General features: G+C 34.1%; 3 long non-coding RNA genes across 14 annotated transcripts; 2 read left to right on the forward strand and 1 right to left on the reverse strand.

Moving 5' to 3' along the window:
- Positions 1-4,214: 4,214 nt before the first annotated feature.
- LOC132305763 (uncharacterized) lies at positions 4,215-6,155 on the reverse strand. The gene is made up of 3 exons (XR_009481681.1): positions 5,919-6,155; positions 4,940-5,799; positions 4,215-4,856 (listed from the first exon to the last, which is right to left on the reverse strand). It is a non-coding gene; the product is annotated as an uncharacterized LOC132305763 (long non-coding RNA).
- A 360-nt stretch (positions 6,156-6,515) lies between these two features.
- On the forward strand, positions 6,516-16,723 carry LOC132305774 (uncharacterized). 8 transcript variants are annotated; one of them, XR_009481691.1, is made up of 9 exons: positions 6,516-6,747; positions 6,849-6,932; positions 10,740-10,940; positions 11,723-11,845; positions 11,944-12,036; positions 14,417-14,484; positions 15,077-15,271; positions 16,459-16,499; positions 16,613-16,723. It is a non-coding gene; the product is annotated as an uncharacterized LOC132305774 (long non-coding RNA). The 8 variants fall into 8 exon arrangements; XR_009481688.1 differs by having other exon boundaries at positions 11,726-11,845; XR_009481690.1 differs by lacking the exons at positions 11,723-11,845; positions 11,944-12,036 and adding an exon at positions 15,366-15,614.
- Positions 16,724-17,347: 624 nt separating this feature from the next.
- Positions 17,348-26,676, forward strand: LOC132305820 (uncharacterized). Of its 5 annotated transcripts, none has more exons than XR_009481712.1 (5): positions 17,348-17,466; positions 18,547-18,596; positions 19,788-19,863; positions 20,625-20,708; positions 26,457-26,676. It is a non-coding gene; the product is annotated as an uncharacterized LOC132305820 (long non-coding RNA). The 5 variants fall into 5 exon arrangements; XR_009481708.1 differs by lacking the exon at positions 17,348-17,466 and adding an exon at positions 17,473-18,468; XR_009481718.1 differs by lacking the exon at positions 18,547-18,596 and having other exon boundaries at positions 19,042-19,863.
- The last annotated feature ends 1,032 nt before the right edge of the window (positions 26,677-27,708 follow it).

Below are 27,708 nucleotides of genomic sequence, written 5' to 3' on the forward strand. Positions count from 1 at the left end.
TATCTTGCATGAAATTAACTCGTGATATGCTTTTAAATTAAGTCTTGGCATGTTCTTCAGCATACTTTAATTTGAGAGCATTTAGATAAGTTTGAAAATCTAGAGATTTTAATTAAAAGAATTAATTAAAATATATTTAATGGTTCCATTGGCCTAATTAAGGTTTTGAATGAATATATGTGATGACCATGTTATGTCATTTAACATATATTAATTTGAGGCTATTTGAAAATAATTTTAAATCTAGAGAATTTAATTATTTATACTTAATTAAATTATATCTCATTGTTCCATGGATTTGATTATGTTGTAGAATTTATTTTTATATTTAGATCATGGATTTGGACTTGTAATGTATTCACTGAGTAATGCTTTAAGTATTGAGTAGCATTGTTGTTAAATTCATATTTATGAGAACATGTTTCCAATATTGAATATATTATTGTCATGTGTAATGAATTACACACTACGTATTTGACATTACATAGGTCATTTTATAATTTAAACTCTAAGGTATGGATTGTGTAGTTTCAACCTACTTGTGCATGGAAGGTGGCTTCGTGTATTATATAAATTATGTATAAGTTGTTAACTTATTTATTTTGGATTCTTTTGGGACATTGTTACAAGTGACATGGCTAGAGTTTGGCTTTAGTATGGGAGATAGAGAGCTCCCTACAAAATAGTGCGCATTGGGGTGGTATGACCAGCAGGTTAATGCCCGGAATAACAGTTCAGGTCTTGGTTTACTTCAAGATTTGATGTCCAAGGTTTCCAATATTTGATTTCGCATTCAATTCTAAGTTGACAATCATGTTTAATTGTGACTTGTAATTTTGGTTATTGGCGATTTAACGTTGTTAAGTACTTTTATGCATTATGATTTGTAAGGAATTATCGCATGTTTTTAATTTTGTTAAGTACATTTATGCTGTTAATGTTCAAATGTAGTTTAGGAATGATCCTATAGATTCATTTGGAACATAGACGTCTAGTGGCATAACCCACTTTTGTTGCTTTCGTATTTGTAGATTTCAAGTTGATGGCTTTGAAATACATGTCTTGTTGCTTAGTATATCATGTTTCTATGTTGTTTGGGTTGCATGAATGATGTGATTTATGCTAAAAATGTTCTAAGATAGCTTAGGATGCTCCTCGGGTCTCACCTTTAACATAGACGTTAGGTGGCATGACCCATTTTGAATTGTTTCATGTTAATGAGATAATATTGTAAAACGTTAGGTCACTGCATGCTCATCTCCTACGAGTAGTTTTATGTTACTCACCCTGAAGTTACCGGGGACATTTTTTAGATACAGGATTCAAGATTTGGGGATTACAATTGCCTTGGGTGATATGTAGAATTAAAGTTCTTTTAACTGTATTCTTGTTCACATGCAAGTGTTAGCATGTTTATCTTCTCTTTGAAGTTGTTAAGTAATGTTTGGTTTAGCAAGTCATTTTCAATTTTGGGTATGTAATGTGTGCCTAAGCACACCTATTAACACTCATTTTATGTGTATGTATAACATAAGGCTAAGGGCCATTAATTTTTAAAGTTTACAAGTATGTTTTTAACTTGTTGGGATCATTGGGAATGCATGTAAAGCTTCAAGGTTGCTTTAAGTTTGCTTTCTGTTTTGTCGTTTGGCTGATATTTGCTCTCTGTTTTGTCGTTCGGCCAATTCTTTTTGCTTTCTGTTTTGTCGTTCGGCCACTTTGCTCTATGTTTTGTCGTTCAACAGTTCGAACGCTTGACCATGTAGGTCAGGATGCCAGACCATGCAAGTCCAAACGCTTGAACCTTTTGTCTGAACGCTTAAGCCTTTTGTCAGAGCGCTTGAACCTTTTGTCCGAACGCTTGAGTCTTTTATCCGGACGCTTTAACCTTTTGTCCGAACGCTTCAGCCTTTTGTCAGAACGCTTGAACCTTTTGTCCGAACACTTGAGCCTTTTATCAGGACGCTTGAATCTTTTGTTCGAATGCTTGAACCTTTTGTCAAAACACCTGACCATGTAGGTCAGAACGTCTGACCTTGATGAGTGCCGAACCAGTGATCGGCCTTGATGAGTGCCGAACAGGTGCTTGGCCTTATTGAGTGCTAAACGAGCCCTCGGTATTGATGAGTGCCGAACGAGCACATAGTGCTTTCTTTTCTTTTGCTTCCGCATTTTGGACCTATTTTTGGGTTAACTTTCGGGTCATCACTGACGCACCGGATTGAAAAACTTGGGCCGTCACAAGTGGTACCAGAGTGCCTAGGTTTGAATACCTTAGACGACAGGTTTTGGGTGCATTTCATGCTTTTATTGATTTGCTTTGATATGCTTATATGTTTTTTGATAACATGTTTATGTGCTTATGTGTTATATGTGACATGTCGTTTGTTTAGTATGATTTTATTCTAATGCAAAAAACATGACATATGATATATGCTATATTAGATTTGTATATACATAACTGAGTTGTATATTTGGCATGACACGGGATTGGTCATTAAGGCACAAGTTGGGGTTGATAGTGATTGTAGTCATAGTTTCATGGTGATATAGGTTGTTGTCGACCTAACATTGGTTTTGAGGTAGGTAGAGAGACACCTTTTTGTTTTGGCTCTCATGAGGTGAGTCCTTTGGCTTTGCCGTAGTACTAGATTTATTGGTTTTGGGCTATGATGAGGTTATGGACCTCTTAGGATCATTGATTGTTTGGGATGATTCCTCTGTAATTGCGATTTTCTTGGGCGGGTACGTTTGTGGGTGGGTGCATGCTACCGTACTGGCTAGTTACAAGTGCAGTTCGGATGGAATCAATGTTGGTTTTGTCTTGATAGGCATAGTCCCTTTGATCGATGATGATGATGGTTGTTTTGGAGATCAGTCGTAGTGATTGATTTTGTTGTTGTTGGTATGGCTATAGTTGCCATTTTCTTTGACAGTTCCTTGCGTGATGAGGCTTTTGGGATCAAGTCGATTGATTGATGTTTTGGGTAGAAAGAGCATTGCACTGTTAGTGTCACTTATAGTATCACCTTTAAATTCGGAGATGGATTGTTAGAGTCTTACCATTGTGGTAAGGGCTCACGTTTGTTTTGAGACAGGTTGTTATCGCATTGGTTTTTTGAGTCAGTTTATGGTTAGGACTGGTCTTTCCTTTTACCTAGACACGATGTTCATAACGTTCATTGTCGCATCATTTTTATCTTCTGTAGTTTCATTTACTACCATGTTAGTAGTATAATTTATGATATTGTGATGCATGAGTTGGTGGAGGTGTGTCCACATTTGCTTTCTTGTTGTGTGGCATTAGTATGCCTTCGTTATATGCTTAGAGATGCCATGTTGTTACTGTACTTAGTGACATGATTTTGTGCTTACGTGGAGATGTGCCACATGTACCCTTGATTTTTCTATGAGTAAATGTACTTACTTGGTAGTTGCATTTTCTTATTTTGTGCACGACTTCCATGTTTGGTTTTCCTTTTTGCTCCCTTTTCGTATTTGCCGTGTTGACATTTATGGGGGAATAGGGTTTCTCCTCTTTTCTTGGTTCGAGTAAGGGACTTCACAAGAAGTGAGTTTCTTCTCTTCGTTGCGTTGTGCACAGTTTTGGGGTTGGCTGGTTCGTGAAGATCACCATTGTTGTCTTGAGTCCTTAGTGAAGAGTTGGTTGATTTTGGTCGACTTACTTCCATGTAGGGGGTGAAGTTTTTGACCTTGTTGTCTTTCATTTCAGAGACAGAGTCGTGGTGTTGTCCTTCTTAGGACGGGTGATTCCTTTTCCTTCGTGTCTTACCTTGGGGAGTTTTTATCGTGGTTATTGGGGAACTGTGATGCTCAGAGTGAGTTGATTGGTGTGAGATCATTTTACGGGGACTTGTGTCAATTTAATTGAGGATTTGGTTGACTTGTTGTGTGAGTTTGATGCTGTTTTGGGATGTCTTTTGGGGACTTGAACCTTGATTAAAGCAATACCAGATGTCAAGGAACAAAAATTAATAATAAATAAATAAAAGAATAAAGAGTAAGACTTGATTCAAGGCGTATTTGAAAATTTTTGTAATTGTAAGTCCTCTCTTCTTTAGAACTCAGACCAGAGAGACCTTTAATAAAAAAAACATAATTCCCTTTCAATATGTTGTGTGCCTTGAAAGTTAGGAATGCAATAAGTGAATTAGCTTGAAGAAGCGCAACCTTGATTAAAGCAATACCAGATGTCAAGGAGTAGAAATTAATAATAATTGATAAATAAAAAGAATAAAGTGTAATATTAGAGGGGACAGAATGAGAGAAACCTGATATGAGAATTTTGCAATTGTAAGTCCAGAGACACCTTTAATCAAAAACAGAATTCCCTTTTAGAACTAAAACCTTCCCAAACTATCCCATCTTTAGAACTCAAACCAGAGACCTATAATCAAAAACAGAATTGGAGATGGCAACCTCACATTCTTCTGATGGCTAGAAAGGCTCCTACCATATCATATCACTACTATTACCCGTTTCTTCCTCTCTATTTCTTCTATTTTCTGAAGCCATTACATTGCACGGCCATTTCTTCCTCATTGCTGCTCTCCACATCAGCCATTACATCTCTGATCTCGACATCCTTGCAAATAAAGTCTCAATCTTTACATGACATAAGAATTTCTTCCTTTTCGATTGATACATAAGAATCGAATCGATTTATACACAAGAAAGAGCCCACCGTCAATTGATACACGATTGATAGATAAGAAACCCGGATTTATTTATCCTCAATAGTAAAATTCCAATCTTACTAAACCTATTTCTTCTATGTTCTGAAGCATTGCCCGTTTCTTCCTCATCGCTGCTCTCCACCTCTGATCTCAAGATTCCTGCAAATAAAGTCTCGAACTTTACATGACATAATCAATTTATTCCTATTCGATTGATACACAAGAATCAAATCGATTCATACCCAAGAAGAAGCAGACGGTTTACCCAAGAAGAAGCAGTCGACGTCGATTGATAGACAAGAAGCCCAGATTCATTCATCCTCAATCGTGAAATTCCAATCTTACTAAACCTATTTCTTCTATCTTCTGAAGCCATTACATCGTTTTTTCCTCATCGCTGCTCTCCACATCAGCCATTACATCTCTGATCTCGACATCCCTGCAAATAAAGTCTCAAACTTTACATGACATTATCAATTTATTCTTCTTTGATTGATACACAAGAATCGAATCAAATCAAAGAAGCAGCCGCCGCAAATAGATGTAACAATAGAGTAGTGTTGATATATAGTCAAGAAGAAGGGTAAAATTATCTTAATAGAGTGTTGATCCCTTAGTTGTGTTGATCGACATACCAAAGTTACCATCTTTATCATCGATTGATACATGATTGATAGACAAGAATCCCAGATTCATTCATCCTTAATTGGGAGCGGGAAAGGGAGAGGAAGAAATAGATTCAATCACTCAGATTAATAATTGAAACACAAAAAGGAATTCTCTGTTGATTCACAAACGTAGAAAGAAGAGGAAGAGGAAGATGCAGTCGCCAGATTCATTCACCCCGATTAATAATTGAAACACAAAAAGGAAGTGAGATGCCCTAACAACCCTATTATATTATTGGTTATGAAAATAATAAAATTCAAGACTATGTCGCCTCTGCCAAACAGTTAAAGAGTCCCACGACCACTTGTTTTTCACATGTACTTTCACATAACCAATTTGGAATTTCTTGCAGTACAAATGCCGATTTCAAGTTTCTCATCTCAATTAGGAAGGATTCATTCGCTGGGCATTACAGCACTAGAGAGCTAGGAATCTGCAAAACTCGATTAACAAAATTGCTTTATCTACAGTTGTTAATCAGATCTGGATCGAACGTAACAATAGGGCATTCAATGATCAATGAAGATCGCAAACAAGGGTTATGAATCATACCATGGATATGGTGAAACAACGCTTGCTCTATGCTAAATTCAAAGACTCGCCAGCGGCGCGGAGAATGATTTTGGATTGGGATTTGCCGCAGTCCGTCATCAGACCACCGCCGGAGCCGGATTGAATTTTGGAGGCTCTGCCTCATCGTATAGAGAATCACCGGATGCATATATTGGCTGAGACAACAATAGTCTGGGGTTTCCTTTAGCCTATAATTGTCTTAGAGCAATTGCTTGATTGGTGTGGGCTTTAGGCTACACTGAGTGGTTTGTAAGTGGGCTGAGTGTGGCCCGTGTTTTTTGTTCGGGTTTTGGCCTTGTTTTGTAAACTCATTTAATTTCAATACAATATACTTACCTTCCAAAGAAAAAAAAAATAAAAAATAAAAAACCATTAATAATACTGTATATATAAAAATAATAATAATAATAAATAAATAACATTAGCTATATATGTTCAGTGTTTGCCGTAAAGAGGGTACTAACTACTCCACCACTGACGTGGCGAACGTGTGGTGTACATTAATAGAGTGTTTTCCAGATGATATGATGTAATATTATTAAACTATAAATAAAATAAAATGACCCAAGCATTTGTATAACCATGACTTCATGGTATAATATATAAGCCCATATATTAGAACTTGACCTATTACTGTATGTGAGAGGAGAGAGCTTGGTGGTGAACCAATAGAGAGGTCACCACGGCAAAGAGAAAAGCAGAAAGAAAAGTGAAGGATTAAAGAGAAAAGAGAGAAAAACAGAAAGAAAAGTGGAAGGATGAAAAAGAAAAGAGAAAGAAAATTGGAGAAATCTAAACTAAATATCAGGTTCGTCACCTAAATTATGTTTAAATTTCTTCAATATTTTTATTTATTTAAGATATATATATATATATAGATGGATCAGAAGATTCTGATTTGATCTGCAGGGCAATATATCTTGGGGAGACAAGCTACATTAGCATCTACAATACTGTAGTTCCAATTTTGAAGTCACGGACGTTATAATTAAGGTGTTGATTACTCCCATAAATTGCTGAAATAGTATTATTACGGTGTACTTGTAGTGCTTTGAACTGGCTAATTCAATTTCTTTTGCGGTAAATTTAACTGAAATAAACTTCCTAAGCTCTTTGAATTGAGAATTATGTTGCCCATTTAGTAAGACATTACTGAAACACAGGACATTCTTTTATTTTTTATTTTAATGAGTAAGAATAGAGTACTGATGGTATAATTTTAGAAAATATGAAATTTTGACATTAAAAAAATGTTAATAGTAGTTGGAAGCACACATAGCTGCATATGGTTGTGTTGTTGATCTGGTACTTAAATGCCTTTTATTAGCTTTAAGTGGCTATTATAAGCCCCCTGCCGTCTTAAGTGAATGCCATTTCTAATTCATGTGCTGTACTTGTGTGTGTGTGTGTTTTGTATATTTTTATTAGCGCTATGATGAAGCATGTGAGGTTATGTATTGCGCTATTGACGTCGGTTCAGTGATTCCTATGCTTTTATTATTAAGCTTGACCCCTGGGATTTCTATTGCGCTATGGCCTACATATAAGCCTCCTTGTTGGAACTTATGCTATCTAATGTTGTGTAATTTTAGTATCTCAATGTGTATTTTAACCTCTTCCTGTAAAAAAAATCATCTGTATGGTAATTACAAAAAGAATATTTGAAGATTGTAAGAAATTAGACAGAATAGACAAATAAGTGATAAAAACAAGGATACAAGTTTATAAATGTGTTATACCCTCTAAAGCCATAAGAAATTCAATCGGAAAAACTTATGTTAGTCTCCGTGTGTACATACAGGGATTGCACTTTCATGTGTTGGAAAATAAGGAAGTTTGTTACTATTTGTTTGCTAGCATAAATTTAGATTCCTTTGATACAAACACAACACTTGAGCAGTGAGTTGTTGATTTATTTGAGGCAGAAATTCAAACAGAAAGACAAGACAGAGAATAGTGCTTTTAGATACATCAAAATCACCTGTTGAATCAATGAGTGCAGGAAGGCATTATGATTTTATTGTTGAACATGATGTGAAAGAACTTGGTGCACACACGTAGGTTATATATCGCTAGCATCTCAAGGTTTTTCTCTTTCTCATCGTCTCCTTTTATTCATACAGCAACTGTATTGTAATCTGACAATGCACTGTTGCTCGACCATCTTTAGGTTGGTCTGCACTGCTTTGTATAATGATGGGGATACCAAGGGTAAATATCTTCCACAGTTCTTCAAGTTTATCGTTTCGAATCCACTTTCAGTTAGGACAAAGGTATCATCACCAGCTGGGCATAGGCCAAACAAATTGTATGTTAAAAGCGAATTCCATTTTCATGGATATGATTGTGTATAACTAATACAGGGGTTGTTTTCTGTCCAGTAGCATATTTCATTCACGTCCTTGTTTTGTGTTGTATTTGTTTTCTCTAACATGCTATTTATTTATTTAACTTGTGCGGGTCCGTGTTGTCAAGTTAGGTTGATGATGGTTAAAATTTTTGAGTGTAAGTCCATTAATCCTGCCTGGATATGCATAGAGGTATATTGGATTTCCAAAAGTGAAATGGGAAGCTTTCATGGCCATTAAATATTCTGGAATTGGTACTTCGGAATTTGGGTAGGAGATGGGTTGCCTGCTTGCAACATTATTGCAGGCCATAGAAGAGGGTTTTCTGATGTAAGCACGATAAGAAATCTTCTCAGCTGCTTGGATTTCTATTTGTTTATTTTGTTTGTGCTTGAAACTTTCATTATGGTGGTATCTTGTTTTGTGTAAACATTTCAGCATGTCCAATATGCTAAGTGAAAATTCTTGTGAAATCTATTGAAATGGTTTTTTCTGTTTTCATTTTTTACTATGTTTGTTTCAGTTTGGAAATAGTGTTTTTTTAAGACAGCGAGTCCATAGTTTTTTTTGAATGGTCATACTAAATTTCATATATACTATTCTGTAAGGGATTTAAGCTTTGAAATTAATTATGCCGTCTTTGAAGACTTATCCTTTCTATGATTGCCACATCCCCTTCTATCACAGGAAACTACATTTTTGGTTGCCGATTTGACTGAAAATAAAGCATTGATGCATACAAAATCGTACCTTTATACGGACCAAGTTGAGTTTGAGCCAGATCAGCATTGGAGTGTCACAATAATTAAAGCTGATGATCACCATTCAGTGAATGATAAGCCTAGGTGGTGCGACTAATATATTATTCAACTATAATAAAATTTAATTTTTATTTATGGACACATAAATGAAGAATCGGACACGTGTCCGACGAATGTCCGAAAAGTGTTGGTGCCCGACATAGACACGACACCAGTACGACTCCTTTGTAGAAGTGTCCGTCCTTATTAATACATATCAGCATTTAATCAGTTTGTGATAATATGTTATCAAAATATCATGAGCATTAAAGTATATTTTTGGGGGCATTATCTAGTGGCCAAGTTGGTAGAGCGCAGTGCTGGGTGTACTCGAACATTCTTGTCTCATCAGTCTATGAAAAAGAGACCAGCGCATAGATTAGGGTTTCGAAGATCGAAGTTCGAAGCTCGCAGTATCACAAGGCCTTTTTTGTTTTGTTTTTCCTTCTCATTGTTTGATTAAAATTGGAATAACAGATTGAATTGTTTGTTTAAGAACAACTTTACGATAGTCTGTAACAGTGACTCAAACTTATTAGTTATAGGTTTTGTTTGATTATGAATTAAGCATACTGTTGTTGTGATCTTTGTGTGTGAATTGGTGACTTGTTGATATGCTTGGAGAAACAGGTCTATTTATTTTATCAAGTGATTGGGAAAAATTAAAATCTTCCTAAAGTTTACATGATATATTATATATATATTTATATATATATATTGACACTTTTGATTTGCTGTGTGAAGAAGATAGCTAAGAGTGGAGCTGCATTGAGGATTATTACAAAAATTCCATTCCAAGTTATCCAACCAAAAATTATTATTATCTAGTGTCATTTGTACATTATTTGGATATACATAAAAATGAGTATGCTCTACAATCTGAATCTTATCTTAGCAAGAAAATGGGCAAGGTTTAGCAAGAACTTCAGTAAAAGAGAAATTAGAATGAATGTTGATGATCTTTTGTTTTGAAATGATTGGAAAATAATGGCGCTACACCATTCTGCATTTGAAGCTTTAATTGAAGTTCTTTTTTACAGCATTGCTCAAAGAAAAAAGGTAAAATTTAATATTAGTAGAGGAAGGTGGTTGTTTCTAAAGGCAGGAATGGTGCATCTCTATCAATTAGCATTACAATTGAACTTGATGAACATACATAGCATGTGAAGCAACAAATCCATTTGTACAATTGAACCACTTGGATGAACGATCATTTATTCTCAATACCATCACCAAGCTCTAGTGCTTGTTGGAAGGTAGAGGCAACATCGTTTCATATAATTCTAAAACAATCAATGTATGAGTAGCTAAATGGTTGTTTATGTAAATGTAGTGAGAATACAGTTTGCTTTTCCTAATATTTGCTAGTGATACTAGAATTGTAAATGGTCTGCTCATGTGATGTCTCAGTGCCGATGATCGATACATATAGAAGCTGTTGTCCGAAGAAATTGATAGTTATGATATTAGTTACTGAGAAAATATTTCTTTTAATCAACTTTTTCCCTTTTTGTGCTCAATTTAGTTTTTTCTTTTTGTTGCTGATTATCTCATTTTGTAAAATGTACATCCTCATATTTCTTTCTGTGTGGCTTTTGTTGATCTTGGTTATGCATGTGCACTACAATTTTGACTATGTTCAATTATCTCAGGTTAAATCACGTGAATCAGACCACAAGAGGTTGAGGACTAGAGAACAGGATCAAGATTATGTATAACAATCGAGATGTCCGTAATAGTGACTACAAGGGGTGAATTGCGAGAAATAATAGAGGAAGGGACACAAATAGGGATCATGGCCATCCTAGGGACCATGCTTATGATAGGTTACAGTTTGTCATTTCCTTGAAGCAGTGAGTTTCTTTTCATGCATTTTGTGGTTAAATCATATGCCATTTATTCTTGTTCTTCTGGTCTGATATGTTGTTTAGTTGTTCTTTGGAGGATTTCTCATCCTTCTTATCTTCATCAGTTGTATCATTTTGTAACACCCCCCCAATGGTGGTTGGTTGTTTGGAACTGATTATGTATATATCATAGTTGTTTAAGGCCCAAGGCGCGCTAAGGCGCCAAACATCTTCGGGAGCACGACTCCCATGTTGTCATGCAAATCTTGTGGAAGTCAATTCCGTGGAGAGCAGTGTGGAGGAAAAAAGCCCTTCTTGAGGTGGCTTTTTTTTGGGTGGACAATGGCGTTGGGAAGGATTTTGAAGTTGGATAAATTCAAGTAGAGGCGTCAAATTGCTGTAAATTTGTTGAAGGTGTATGGATAGGAGGCATTGTGGCTTTTCTATGAATAATTGTTCTTACTTGTTGCCCAATGTGATTTTTCTACAAAATTTGTTTTTAAAAATTAGGTTTAAATTAGACAACTTTTAAAAGTGTGTTTTTTCAGAACTTCATTTGGGCACCATTTCATCATCTAAATATTTTGGTTGGTGAATTTCACTGAGTAAGTTGGAATGTAATGGTTAGAGCAGTAATACAACAATTAATGTGTATGGAGAGGAGTCATTACTTCTTCCTTTCGCCTTGCTTCTGCCTTTTATATGCTGTATATATTTTTATACAATAATTTGGAACACATTTTTTTTTTTGTGTCTTTGAAGTTTTGATATATAGTTTGTTAATTTAGCAGACAAAATGAATATGATCAAAACAGAGAAAGGTGTCGCAGCCATAGATCACGTTCCTGATCAAAGGATAGATCTAGCGATCGATCTAGATCTCACTTTCGTTCACGATCTCCCTTGAAAAGGTCTTGAATAGCTTTATTTTAAGCATATTCAATCTGTTGCTTATGATACTTTTTATTTTTATTTATTATTTTAACATGTTTTTTGCGATCTATATTAGATTATTCAGGAAAAAAAAATCACAGTCCTGATCAAAGGATAGATCTAACGATCGATCTAGATCTCACTCTCATTCACGATCTCCCTTGAAAAGGTCTTGAATAGCTTTATTTTAAGCATATTCAATGTCTTGCTTATGATACTTTTTATTTTTATTTATTATTTTAACATGTTTTTTGTGCTCTATATTAGACTATTCAGGGAAAAAAAAAATATTAGATCAGATATGCTCCATGTAGATGTCGGTTTACAGATAAATATTGGCATACAAAAGCTATAATTTTACATTGTTTTCTTAATAAACAGATTGCTATAACAGCTGTTTATTCACCTAGACAAATGATAATATTGTTTTTTCTCATTGATGGAATTTGATTTCTTTTTGGATGGTCAACCCTATTGGTATTATTTGCTGGCAAACATATTGCTACAGATTTTCTTAATTCATTGGTAATATTGTTTTACTTATTCAGATATTGGTTCTTTTTGGACTGTTAGCAATTGCTGGTGGATTTTCTTCTTCTTTCTTTTAGAACCTTTTTGATTCCGCAACTATGTTGATCAGCTTTGTAAATATGGTGATCATTTTGCGAACTGATGCTACCTTTCATTTAAGGGGAAGTATATTGATCTCAATTTCAGTTTTAAAGTGTGAGAATGTGGATCAAATTTAAAGAGAGTCATTTTTTGCATAAAAATTTCAGTTGTCAAGTGTGAGAGCAGGGATTGAGTTTCCAAAAATCACATTCTCTCTCTGTATAAAAAGTCTATTTTATGTTTGGGAACCAACTAAAAGTGTCCGTTGGCTTATTGCCAAAAGACGCGCATCCCAAAAGTCACGGACCTTCCAAAAAGTTGTATTCTTTCTCTGTCTAACTGTATTTACCCAATCTGTTTATGTATTAAAAAACAATAAAAAAGTTGTATTCTTTCTCTGTCGCGGTGTAGTGGAATCGGGTCCTTATCGGTGTAACCGAATTGGTTAATGTAATCATGAATTTTTTTTTTTTTTTTTTTTCTCTCGCACATAAGGCTCAAAATGCACCAATACATAACTTTTTACAATATAATTTGATAAAGTTGGATTATTAGTGAATTTTAGTAATTTATATTTTTATTTTTGAAGACCATTTAACACAAATAAGAATGCGTATTGTTAAGAATGCTTAGTAGTTATATTATTAATGAATAAAAGTAAACTTAATTATGAAACAAATGAAAATTACACATACTGTGTAAGAATTAAAAAAGTAAAAATAAAAATTAATTTAAAAGATGTTTTTTGTTTACGTATAACGTAAATGAGTTTATATAATAATAACTAGTTAAGGTTTGAATAAATATGAAAATAGCACTAACTAGGACATAACTTGAAGATTGGTTGGGAGGCTGAATGCTGGAAGCCTTCATTTAACGCACATGGTCCCAAGTTCAGGCCTCAGCGTGGTGTTTCTCATTCTCTAATCATTCACCAATGCATGACCTTTTAGGCTATGTTTGCCTCTTTTTAATTGACCGAACCGGCCAGAAATGGCCATTACATGCTGTAGCGACTGCTACTGGTGGGAATTGCGTTCACTTGTGAAATCAAGTACCAACCAGTAAACTGCTGGGCACTGGTATTGGAAGCTTGAAATTGCGTTCCGAACTGGCCGGTTCGGCGAATCATGATATGGATAGATTGATAAATACATATTCAGATAGACAAATATATTTACATGTATACATGCTCTGATATTGCTAAACACCTTTTGAAAAATATATTGCTAAATAAAGTTATAAACATTTTTTTTGGTAAGTTTCCTCCATTTATTTTGCTTAATTTTACCAATCCTTTTGCCAAGGTGTTGCTTGCAGAAACGGTAGGCGCCCTCTCAGTTTCTGAAAATCTTAGGCTCCTCATTTGCCTAGAAAATATAAAAGTTTAGAGCTATATAGTGAGGATGCTGACATGATGGTCAGTGTCCACTGTCCAATATCCAGCATGGTGGCAAGTTGTGCAGCATGACAACCCAATAATCTGTCGTGTCTGCCCAAAATTTTCTATATGCTTCTGTGTTGCTGTTTCTGACATGGCAAACCTGAAAAATAGGGAGTCTCCATTTGCTCCTCCATAAGTTGTCATTCTTATTGTATGATGTTATCTGTGTGTCCTATCCTGTTGTACTGATTTTTTAGTCTTCATTTCCTCATCTCTTCTTGTAAATAATTACCCTCTTTAACTTTGTAGCTTGTACTGATTTTTAGTCTTCATTTCCTTATCTCTTCCTGTAAATACTTACCTTTTCTTTAATTTTGTAGCTTTTATTATAGTAAGTTTGTTGAATCCCTATTTTCTAATTTGACACAAAATTATATTCTATTTTGTTAAAACTAATTTGACCAAACTTATATTGGAAGTTGATGCTATTTTTATTCTGGATTTGAAAACTATTTTATCAGTAGTTATCATGTTACGTTTCTTTTGTCTACAGCAAGCGGACAAGTAGTTTTGACATGGCACCAGCTGTTGCTTCCATGATGACTCGCGGTGCAGCTTCAGGTTAGAACTTGTCTTCTGTATATATGTAGATTAGCTTCCTATTAGCATTCAGTTGTGCTGCATCGTTATGTAGGAAGTATTGTAGCATTTGAGTTTGGTAATTGTTTGTGATTACTTTTCTGTTCAATTTCAGTTATTTTTCTTACCTATTGTTTATTATTGGAAGTGGGAACTATTGTTTTTATTTTTGTCTATCATTGGGCAAGAAGGCAATGATGGGCTACATGTCCCACTGTGCTACCCATGGATGTGACCACTGTAGATTTAATGCTCAGATGAGTCAATGCATAATTAGCTGGATCTTGTTTGTCTTCATCCTGCAACTGTTGTTATTTGGTAGACTTACAAATAACAACCATTCCTCAGCATTTGCAGTGATGAAATTTATTTCTTATTTTATTACCTGAATGATTGTTATTTTAGGCACAAAATATTTTTATTTGTGTATTTCTAGTGCATTAGTGTTCTGATAATTAGATAGTTTTAGGCTTCTGGAAGTGCTGCTTCTCAACATGTAGTAGCGACACATTTTATTTTTGTCATTTAATGCCTCATTCCTTTTTCACCTGATTTCTTATAGTTAAATATGCAGGACAACTAGGTGGTCCAAAAACAATGCCAGGAAATTTCCAAAATATGTTACCTTTTGAGACAACACAAGTATTGGTTTACAAAGGAACTAGTTAATGCCTTATTCTGCTGGTTTTCCTTTTCATTGTTTGCATCCAAATCAGTTGGGAGCTCTTCCAGACTTCCACTGATGCCAGCCCAAGCCATGACTCAGCAGGTAAAAGTCATTATTATTATTATTATATAACTTATGCTTTTAGTTATGCTTTATATTGTTCTAGTGACGTAATTTATGCTTCTTTCTCTATTAGGTTACAAGGTATGCATGTTGTGTATATGTTGGTGGTCTTCCTCCCCTGGCTAATGAGCGAGTTGTAAAATGGGATTTTTTTCCTTGTTAGGAACACTATGGTTATTATTTTTATTTTTTTTTTTGTTTTTTCAGTGTCAATAGATTTCTCTTCCCAAATATGCTGTGTTTAATTGACATGGATTGACATTCCCATATTTAGATGTTTCTTGGTGGTATCAATTCGTAGTTCTAACTTTTTTATCTTCAGGTATTGTATGTTTAATCTTTCTTTCCTTTTTTTTTTGTTCCTTTCCTTTTATAAAACTTGGTTTCATTTTTCAATTTATAACATAGTTTGACATTATTGGGTTTACAAATTTGGCACAAGTTGTTTCTTTGTATTTGTTCTCTAGTCTGAATAAACACCTATTTGTAGGTTACACATCTGAGACCACGAATAATGGGGATTGTAATCTAATTCAGAATATAGTCTACTGCACCCCCTATTGAGCACGGATATATGATTTTTCTTCCCAAGTAATATATGGTACTGTATGTCTCGGGCTTTCGTTAAAATGCACCAAAATGATGTTATACTATAATCATGAGTGTTGCAGGCACACTACTCTCAGTTCTAAGAAACAAATCTTTGCATCTTATATCTGCACAAATTTTTTTATTCCCCCTCAGAAGAATGGGGACTTCTCAAACTTTGTTGAAGTAATGTGTCTAGAAAATTCTTCAAAAATTAATGTAGCCAAAGTGGGCATGTGGCACTACAGATTATTTGTTCCTCTGGCTTCTGAAAGCTCTGCTAAGCAAACTTGTACTCATCTTGTAGTTCACTAAGCATGCCAATTGTCTTGTTGATATCATCGATTCAAATCCTGTCATCAAATAAATTAATAATCAGTAATGGAGTAAACATAATTTTTGTCCTAAGCTATTTCATGACTTACAGGTTGCAGTTATTCTGTCAACTGTTTTGATTTTGAACTCTCACCTACTAAATATGCCTGCCCCTCGGCCTTCTTTCTTCCTTTTTATTCTGAAAGCAGAGTATTACAATCTTAATTTACCTATTTTAACCCTCAACTATCAATATTTTTTAGCGGTGTTATGACTGCAATTGGAGGAAATTCTGCTTGTCCGGGTCAGTTTAGTCTTCTCTTCCAAGTGTGTGTGTGTGTAGTTTATGCTTCCCATTTTCGTCCCTTTTATTGGTTTACTTTTAGATTATAAATGATTCTATATTTTTAATTGTAGGTGATGCGGTTGTAAATGTGTACATTAACCATGATAAGAAGTTTGCATTTGAAGATGAGAACAGTTGAAGAAGCAAGTAATGCAAGTTCTCTAGATGGGTTTGCGTTTGAGGCAAGCTCAACTCTCTCTCTCTCTCTCTCTCTCTCTCTATGATGAGGATGATTTTAAAGATGTGATTGGAGAAAAGTTACAAGAATGAAAAAAATGCACATTGAGGCTGCAATTATAATTTCCATATGTACTTAGACCATCCCATCTTGTCTCCAAATTGAAAATAATAGCTTAAAATTGGAAACCTGTATCAATATGGACAGTCTCATGGTATAATTGAATTAACATTTATAACTTCATTGTTCATTATGTTGTTATCCTGATCATTATTAAACTTTGTTTATTCAAGAAAATTGAGTACTATTCAATAAGTGTTGATGGTGAGTGGCAGTTTCAATAAATTATTTTTTTGCTTAAATTCAAAATTCTCTGGGCCAAACCGATAGATAAAAAAGACTTACTGGATATACTATTAGCGTATGTGTGATGGTCATTTCGCTGAGTGTTGGGTCTGAGTAATCAGAGCTTTACATTACCTAGGTTAAAGTTTTCTGGACTTTTTACTTGGTCATGAAGAACATTTTTTTGGCACATGGATTAACTTACCTGTGTAAAGCATAGGTGATCTTTTGTCTGACTTCTTTTCTTTTATTTCTTCTTTTTTCTTTCTTTCAATCTTGCTAGTTTCTGTGAGGGTTCAAAGGCCTACAGAGTACAGACTACAACCCTTCGTTAGCTGCAGCACTTGTTCCTGGCCAACCAATTCCTCACCTTAACTTGCCTGCTGTAGGACTTACACCTGGGTAAATTGACATTGTATCTCTTTCCCTCAAATTTTGCAATATGATTCAGTTTGCCAGGATGATGTACCACTAAAATTTATAGCTCAATAGTATGCTTTGATTAATTGACACTTAATTAAACTTGTTAAGGTTTTGAGTTTAGTAATAATTGGATGCTCTATTCTGCTTCTTTGTATTTCTTTTTTATTTTTGTTTTATTCTGATGCTAATAAGTTGATTTTATGTCTAGGAGGTAGAAACTACACAGGATTAGTGTTTCTCCAATTATTCTTTCAGACTAGAAATGATAAGAAACAAGGACCTAACACTCCCCAAGTCTAAAAACTATAAAGAAAATGAAGTGGGGTACTTTTTTTTTTGGTATCCCGGCAAGTAAATGCAAAGGATATCATTCCCAAAAAAAATTATTGGAAATTATAGCTGCCCCTTTGCTACTTAATTTGCATACAGAACAAACCGTGTTGTCAAAGACGATCAACTACTTTTTTCAACATATTAGAGTAATTCAATGGACAACCCTGTGGTTAACCTCCAAAACCTAGAGTTATGAGGTAATTAAGAGAGAGAATATTTTGAGGGGGGTGCCTGATCTCTGCAAATGGAGCATAAGAGGAATCTGCAAATTGAGCAAGGCTCCTTACACAGAAGAAATAGACAACTAATAATATCCCAGGATTCTATTTTACTGCTTCACCTTGCCATCACATTTATGCATGCTATCTCAAAGTTTTCTCGGGTTTCATTGGATTAAAGCTAACTTTATGATGGATGATTGCATTTTTTATTTGCTTTTCTATTCGTCATTCATCACTGTTATAACCAGTTGCTTTAGGGAAGGATTTATGTATCTTTTTCGTATCATCTTTTTTTTTCTGGTGTGCTGATTCTAGATCCCATTGATAGTGTGATTGGTGGAGCTGAGGTTACAGACCTTATCTATGTTTGTGGATTGCCATACTATTTTATTGAAGCACGTATTCTAGAATTTCTCGAGTCCTTTGGGTAGTCATTCTACTGAATCTCGAATGATTTTTCTCATGTTTTTATCTGCACTGATGAATGACTCATGCTTTATGCAAGGATATATGTTTAAGCAACTTCAATGGGCTGCCAATTTCAAAATATAACAGGTGGGTTTAAAATAGGCTCTCCAATGGCATGTCAAATGGGCTGCCAAAATATAGCTTTGTCAAATCTTGTGCCAAATATAACACAAACTATAGCAGTTGCCAAATCTCTCTGCCTCTCTCCATGCATATACACACGCATATATATATATATATATAGTTGTTCATCTCTTTTGTAGTTATTGGCCAACAAATTCTATATATACACACGCATATATATATATATATATATATATAGTTGTTCATCTCTTTTACTCTGTATCCACAATTAAGATTCAGAATTCCTGAATTTCGATGGCATAATCTAATTGGAACAGCGGGCTATTGAAACTGAAAGATATGGGTTTTGATTTTTTGAACAATCTGAAATGATATGCCGATATGGGTTTTGAACTTTTGATTCTTGCAGACGGATAGATAAACTGATTTGAACTTCTGATTCTTGTAGATTTTGTAGTTTGCAGTTGCAGAGAGAGAGAGAGAGAGAGAGGACACGTTAGCAGTTGCAGAGAGGGAGGGGGGCAAGCTTGAGAGTTGAGAGACAGCGGGTGAAGCTTGTGAACGGCAAACCCGAACTGGAACAACAGGCGATGGAAATTGAAAGATATGGGTTTTGATTTTTTGAACAATCTGAAATGATATGCCGATATGGGTTTTGAACTTTTGATTCTTGCTGACAGATAGATAAACTGAAATATACGGATTTTGAACTTCTGATTCTTGTAGATTTTGTAGTTTGCAGTTGCAGAGAGAGAGGGCAAGTTCAAAGTTGAGAACGAAAATAGAGATGGAGGCGATTGGGGAGGCTGAGAGGGCAGCCCTAAAAACAATTATTTTTTTGGTTTAGAATTACTAATAATATAATCAAATATATAATTTATATTTTATTTATTTTTAATGAGGCAAATAAGCTAAATAAAATACAAACACTCACAAAAAAAAAAAAATGGTTGTTGAAAATCGGTAGTTGGGAATGGTATTTGAAAACGAATGGTGGTTGTGTAAAAATATAGCATTTTGGATGAAATGCACCATTAGAGCAGAATTGCTAAAATAAAGCATTTTGACATTGTAGCTCCTCTCAAAATATAGATTTGGCATGCAAAAATGGCATTTTGCATTGGAGATGGTCTTAGTTATGTTGTCAATTTTGGTAATACATGTTTTAATGATGTAGTGTTTGGCTTGTTGCAGGCCTTTGCATGGGTTTGACCTCGTTAGGGATAGAGACACAGGAAACTCCAAAGGATATTGTTTCTGCATCTATAAGGTGAATAAAGAGCAATGTTAGAGACTAATTATTACCTTGGTCTTCTGTCAGAGATGGTGTTAAAGCTCTTGATTTTATTTTGTTTACCGGGATTGTAATCAATTTTATCCTAAATGAACTCTAATAAAGCCATGATTGGTTTTTGTTTTGGTATGTGCTCCCCTTTTGAGTGCTCTTTCAAAAAATAAAAAATAAATAACAATGCCGTTATTGGTGCAAAGTTACAAACTGAGGCAACTTGTCTCCTAGTATCTGAAACTAATCTTATTTTCTGCTTTTGATATGATACTTCGCAACTTCATGATTCATTTGTCAGTCTATTATATCTCTTCATAATGCTAGAGGGGTATTCCATCGTCATAAGATGAATAAAGAGTAATGTTAGAGAGACTAAGTTTTACCTTGGTTTTCTGTCAGAGATGGTGTTAAAGCTTTTGATTTTATTTTGTTTACTGGGATCGTAATCAATTTTATCCTAAATGAACTCTAATAAAGCCATGATTGGTTTTTGTTTTGGGATGTGCTTCCCTTTTGAGTGCTCTTTCAAAAAATAAAAAATAAATAACAATGCCGTGATTGGTGCAAAGTTACAAACTGAGGCAACTTGTCTCCTAGTATCTGAAACTAATCTTATTTTCTGCTTTTGATATGATACTTCGCAACTAAATGATTCATTTGTCAGTCTATTATATCTCTTCATAATGCTAGAGGGGTATTCCATCGTCATAAGATTTTAACCATCTGGCATATGTTGATTTCAGGATCCTCCTGGTATAGACGTTGTTTGTCTGCTCTTAATGGGTTAAAAATGGGTGATAAAACACCGTCAGGCGTGCTACAGTCAGGTCGGTATTCTTTGATGAAAGACCTGTCTTAATGGGAAAACCATAATTTGTTTTTTCACCCCATCATGCTGTCATCTTTTCTTGATAACTTCATTCCAAAGTATTCGTTGTATTCACTTCCTATAAGTTAGTCTTCTAGCTAGTAAGCAGAATGAAGTTTAGCTGGAAACTCTGTCATGAGTGTGAAGATTCTATTTGGTTGATAAAACTATCAGTAGTGAAAGTTTTGGATCCGTTTCCCAAGACTCTAATACGTCAGTGTCTTGGGTGTCAATAGGTCTCATGAATATTATTTCGTAACTAACTGTTTATGTTATCGTTGATCCTTGTTTCAAAATCAGTATATTAGTTAATCACAAAACAATCATCACCACCCAAGCACATAGAGCTATAAGTAAAAGAAAGCAGAGAAGTATTTTTACATGAAAAACCCTAACAGAGGCATCAGAAATAAAATAATTATCTTTAAGCAAATTTAGATCCGTTCACAATCAATAACAAAACTATCAGATAAATTGGAATTATTATCATGTAAAAATTATCAAAGAAAGCATAATCATCAGTGTAAATAAAATAAAATCTAATTTTTTAATCCATAATTCTTCCTAAAAATCAACTCTATGTGCTGAGTAACTCGCTTTGATACCATTGGAAGTCTGTGGGACCAAGCCAAGGTTCTTATATGTTTGAGTATGAGCAGTGATTTTGACCTAGAGGGGAGTTTCCAATATATAAGTCTGCTGGGTTGATAAATCGAGCACTACTAGCTGTCTATGAGCTAGTGAGCACATGAGAGATGGTTGGTTCTAGAAAGGAGTGAGGTACAAGACAATAATCAATGGCAACCATGTCGTAAATGATCCAAAACTAAAGAAACATTGCGATTTTGTGATTGTTTCATCAACTCCTCTATGAACACCAACTTAAGTTGGAGCTTTAACAAATGGGGGTTAGGTTTTATGCTAGCAATGATGGGGGCTTGAAAGGTAACATCGGTGGTGGTGGTGGTAGTGGTGGTCACCTTTGTTGTAATATATATAAGGGTAACATTCGGAGAGGGATGTAGAGGTTTTTGGACTAATGATGGCTTGTTGGATATGCTATCTCGACAGGTGGAATCATGATCATTACAAAATAGAAGCCGTTGTGAGGTAGAACATGGTTGTGGAAGAGAAGATGGGAAAAGGGGCGGATTCTGTTTTGGGTGTTAAGAAGGGGAAAATGGTGGTGATTGGTGGCTGTTTAGTTTTTTTTGTTCGGTTTTGGTTCTAATAGTAAGGTGTTATTAGATGAGAAGTCTATTTTATACATGAGTTTCTCTCCTCCCAATCACTGTAGAGAAGAAATCTATCAAGCCAAGATAAAATAGGAGCCTCGCTGCCGCTTGTCTAGGTAGAAGGCGCTTCTTCCAAGATAAGGTAGCAGCATTTGCAAATAGTGTGTTAGACAACTGTTAAAATTACCCATGTGCCCTCATAGAATGAAAAAAATTTTTTTTTGAAGAAGAAAACCTGTTGAGATGCAACAAACTTCCTTGAACTATTAATTTGGTAAAATTCTATAATCTATAATAATAATAAAAAAAGCTATATAAATTTTTCTATGTACACAAATGAAAATGCGTATACATAAAATTAATAGGTAACACAATCGCAAAGAAAACTAAGCAAAATGACCTAGTTCAATTAATGGATGAATCAATAATTTAACATCATGCGTAGCAACAACGGGCTTAATAAATTTTTATAGTTTGGGAGTTTTATTTGCAATTTGCTAAAAAACCAATGTGTTATAGCATGTTGAATTTTAAATATGTTCCTTCTTTGTCATTTATTGTATTTGCCTCGACCGAGTTGATTTTTTTGAGATCATTTAAACATGTTCCTTCTTTAAGAAGGCGAATAAATACTCTAAAAAGTTGTCTTTTAGAAGGGTGATATACAAAATTCGTCACTAAAAATATTTCTAACAATAAATAAATTATTTTAATGCAACTGATCTTATTTGGAGTTCAGTGCAAACTGATTTTTCATACTATCTAGTATCTGGAATGTTTTGAAATTCTAGATGATAAAAAACTCTTTGATAGAAACCATTTCTAAATTAAAGTTTGTTGAGTAAATGTTTTTGTACAGATACACAGCAGTTTGCGTGTATCATATATATGTCGATGGGTCATTGTTATTAAATTTGGGTGATAGACATTATTTTCCCATGTATTTAAAAATAATAATAAAATTAATTTAGTAGATCAAAAACACCCAGTATATCAATTCAATCAAGCAAAAGTTAATTAGAAAAAAGTTTATAGACCTTGGAATCCAATTCAGAGGCAAAACATAATTTTTTTATTTTTATTTAGAACTTTAAATGAAATTTTATCATTTCATAAAAATAAATAAACTTAAGAGAATAGTTTAAGAAATAAAAATAAAAACTCTTACAAGTATTTCTAAATAAAATTTTGTCATATCATAAACATAAATGAAACTTAAGGAATAGTTAAAAATAAATAAAAATACTAGTTTAATAATATTTCGACTGGCAGAAAGTAGTAGAGCGATGAGAGATTGGAAGAAAGGACCCTATGTTAACATTTATATATATAAATATATATGTATTGACATCTATAGAAATTCATAAAAACTGAAAAAATATAACACACAGACATCTTGTTTAAAATAAAAAATAAAAAACAAAAAAATGTATGTTAGGGAGGTTGCCAGAAGAGGTGATCTGAGGAAATGGTTGGATGAAATTTTCGGAAGAGTTGGTCAAAGGAAAGAGAAAAAAAATGAGAAATTGGTAAAATAAGAGAGTTATGAAATGGAAAACGAAAGGTAAGGGTTATTAGGTGAAAATCAACACCATCTTTTGCCTAAGTTGCTTTTCCATGAGATACTTTCTAAGTTTGGTAATTATGGCTTTTCTGAAATTAAATTAATCCATTAATAGGCAAATTTCCAGTCAGCGAAAAAAACAATTATTTTAAGGGAGCTGATATCCATGCTCCAATAAAGCCGCCAAGCACTCCACTTTAGTCTCTGATAAAGAAAATGACCAAAATAACCCTGTATCACACCCATTAAAATAGTATCTCCTCTCCCTTTTTTTCTATCATGTATTTTCTGGATTCTGGTTTCATCCTCCCTCTCTAATTCTTCTTATCCACATTATCTCTATTTTCTCATCGTAAATCATATTAGCATAAAAATCATCCAATTTTATTAATTCAAGTGTGCTCCATATTTTGCCGTACAGCTCTCGGATATTTTTTTTTGTCGTCGTCATCTTGCACAGCTTCGAATTTGGTTGGATTGTTAAAATAAAATAAATAGTTTTTTTTTTTTAATTTAATTTTATTGTTTCTTATCACATAAATTTGGTTTATTGCTTAGAAGATTAGTTTTAATAAGATGTTCATATTGATGGGAAAACAGAGACTGAAAACGAATTCAGGTTTGATAAGATGTTCATACTTTGTTTTTGATAAGTATGTTCATATTTATTTTTGATAAATAAGAGCGCAAGTTTGAGTCAGGAAGGATATATAAATCGTTGGCAATGGTGCAATTTTTTTTTTAAACACAGATTTCTTAAAAAAGTAGGGAACTGAGAATTTATATATACATAATATATGTATTAACGCTTAACTGGAGTTGGGAGTACCAAAAATAATACTAGTAGAAACTAGAGGCCGGAGATCAACAGATGCAATTTGCTAGAAGTTAAAACAATGAAGAGGTTTCTCTGCTCGACCAAGACACGCATAGAGAGGAAGAGGGAAGAAAGAGAGGTACAGTGCAGTTTTATTCTACCTTTCCCTTCTACTTTTCTCTTTTCCTCTTTAGTTTTTCTTTGTTCCAACTTTCCCTTCTCTCTTTTACAGTCCGAGAATCTCTCATCCATCATCTCTCTGTCTTGCCTTGCCTAGTTGCTCTAGTTTTGAACCCTGGAGGTTTTCCTTCCATCTCCTCCTTGTTACAATAAACACATGCTGCATAAGTAGAGAAATAAACAGAGTTCTAGAGAGAGAAAGAGGGAGCAGATTTCAATTTATATATATATATATATATATATATATATATACAGAGAGAGAGAGGGAAGAGAACGGGGAGGAGGAAGTGTTGGGGTTGAGCTTCACAATGGGGAAAGTTTCTCAGATGAAGAACATTCAAGAGTGGAAAGAGGTATATCTGAAACATAAACTAAATCATTTGGATTTCTATAAACATTTATTGTGCTATAAGATCTAATTTAAACTGATTTTTTCTGCCCCTTTCTTTGTCTCTTTAATTTACTGGGAAAAAAAATTTTAAACTGATTTTTTCATTTTATTTTTAGTCTTTTTTACCATATATATTTTAGAATAATAGCAAATATGGTAATTGAATAGAAATTATATTTTTTGACTTGAAATTTTGCCGCGGGTTTTAATTTTTTTTTTTTTTTACCATGCTCATTGTGACCCCCTGACTTCAATTCCTGGCTCTGGCTTGCCCATCTCCTATCCCACATCACAAGGACTTTCCCTGAAGAACCCACAGCATCTAAAGCCTCCCACTCTACTGTCTAGTGAAATGAAAAATCAGTGTGATATGTTCTAAATATCCTTTTGTTTGGAAAGTATATCTGAGTTTGAAAGTATTTGGCATCTTGTATAAAAGGAAGAAAGCTGATAATTGCTTCATATTGTCAAAAGAACTATTTGATATTTAGAAACAAATGAAAGAAGATTACCTAAAATAAATTAGTAGATTGTTGAAACAATTGGGCGCAGATTAGATTAAATGGGAAATAAAGGTATGGAGTAGATGATCACCCATCTTTTATTGCCTTTCCTTTCACTTATGATGGCCAACAACAGGGAAAAAAAAGGAAATGGGCCCTATTATTCCTACATGTTCCATTACTAGCAGTCCTTTGAGTAGTTACTGCGTAATTTGCTTGTGTTTTTTCTTTCCCAATTTTATGCAAATTTTAGGTTAAGTTCTGACAGGATTTGTGATTGGATCTTTGGGACTAAATTAATAAGAGAACGAAAAAAAAAAAAATACATTATTATATTTTGTTGCTGTAAAATGTGTGTAACATAGTGGTATCAGGCCCTTACTTTCCAAAGGAAGGTTAAGGGTTCAAGCTTCCATAGAGGCATGTGTGTGTGAGTACCAACTATATTGTGCCCATAATAGAATTATATTGTGCCTAATTAATTCCTTTACACCTCTTTTGTGTGCTTGAAACCTTGAGAAGTGAAGCTGAAATGCGTAGGAAAATTTACTGAGAATATCTTCCCCTGTTGCAGTTGAGGGTTCTTTGTTTGCTGTGGAGAAAATTTACTGAGAATATGAAAAACCAGCTTATTACTTGGAATAGTTTTATCATCGTAGTTGCTTAATGAAGAATAGAGTACAATCCGTTGCTAATTTTAGTGAGGAAGTAAGTGATACTATTGTATCATGTACAGCATAATATGTAAAACAATGACCACATGTAGGAGGAAAAAGGTTTGAGTTTATAGGAGCAAAGGATGTGGAGAAGGGAAGTAAGGATGCTGGGTGAGGTGTAAACTACATACAAGTTCAATTTGTCAAAGAACAGTGATTATGGATAGAATTTGAATGATTAGAAAACTTAATGCAACCAATTTGTAAACAAGTAGCAATGGCCAGCTTTGAGTGCCATTCATTGGAATATTTCAATTTGCTTGCATGACAAAAACTTATATTTTTTGGGTGTTATTTGCAGGTGATTCGAGATTGCATGAAGGAGTGTGAGGTTGAATTCATTTCGATTTGGATGAAGGGGACTGTAAACTTCATAATTGTGGCTTTAGAACATTATTGGATAGTTGTTGGCTATATGCTAAAATGTTGTTTGTGAATTTCCTAAAAACTGTGAAAACAAACTAATGATGTTGCGTCTGTCTACAATGAAATGTTTTCATATATGTATATTAACTAACAAAGTGGATGGGAGTTATGTGTGCATGTAATTCAATATGATTGATCCAATGTTGGACCTGGATTCACAGATTGGTTATTGCAAACTGATAGTGGTTCGTCTGAATAGTCGGTGCCAAATTTTGTGCTTTTGTGCCTTAAATCTTTGGAGATGGTCTGAAAGTATCAAAGACATTTTTGGTTTCTGTTGCTAAAACAAAACAGTAATACAACAATCAAATTCCTCTTTTGTGAACAAATGGGGGTGATTGGCATTATAACGTGAGGAGGGGACTGAGCAACCTCAGTGACACCCTCACCCTCAAAGATGAAATGAAATTCACATGTGCTCCATAGCCTACAAATGTTGGTGAATTTGGATTTAGAATAATGTAATTCATTTGTAGCTTGGTCCCTTGAAATCTGCTTTATGAAGTTTTGATTTATACAATAAGCAGATATATTGCCTTTCGATTGTGACAAATTTTCATTGACGGAGAGGACAAGGTAAGTTGTTAATTTGATGATTTCTATATTGGACATAAATTTGATTCTTTTCGGGTTATTTGATAGCGTAATTACTTATTTATTTTGTAGAAATTTTTATCAGAATGAAAACTAGTTCGAGAGTAATAAATTGGGCACATTAGCTAGGTAGCCTTGATCTTTACTGGATTCCTTTCTTTTTAGACTAAGGCCATGTTTGGTGTGAGTGAATGGAATCAAATGAAGTGGGAATGGAATGCTTTTATTTCTATTCTTTAGTTTGGTAACTTACTTTAAAGTTGGAATGATGATTCTTGCCCAGTCTCCGAGAATGGTGGTTCGCACTAATTCATTTCACTTTCTAACTAAAGAAATGATTATTCCATTCCACTTTCAAAATAATAATAATAAATAAATGAATAAAAAAGTATTTAATGAAATGTCGGCTATATATATATATATATATATATATATATATATATACATGTTTTACAAAAATAGGATATATTTCTGTGCAACCAAACATGGGAATGAGAAATTAATTCCCATTCCATTCTCTGATTTATTCCATT

This window comes from Cornus florida, unplaced genomic scaffold (assembly GCF_030987335.1).
Source record: "Cornus florida cultivar Cherokee Brave unplaced genomic scaffold, ASM3098733v1 CherokeeBrave_3.0.0_Hap2_Chr01, whole genome shotgun sequence".
Lineage (NCBI taxonomy): Eukaryota > Viridiplantae > Streptophyta > Magnoliopsida > Cornales > Cornaceae > Cornus > Cornus florida.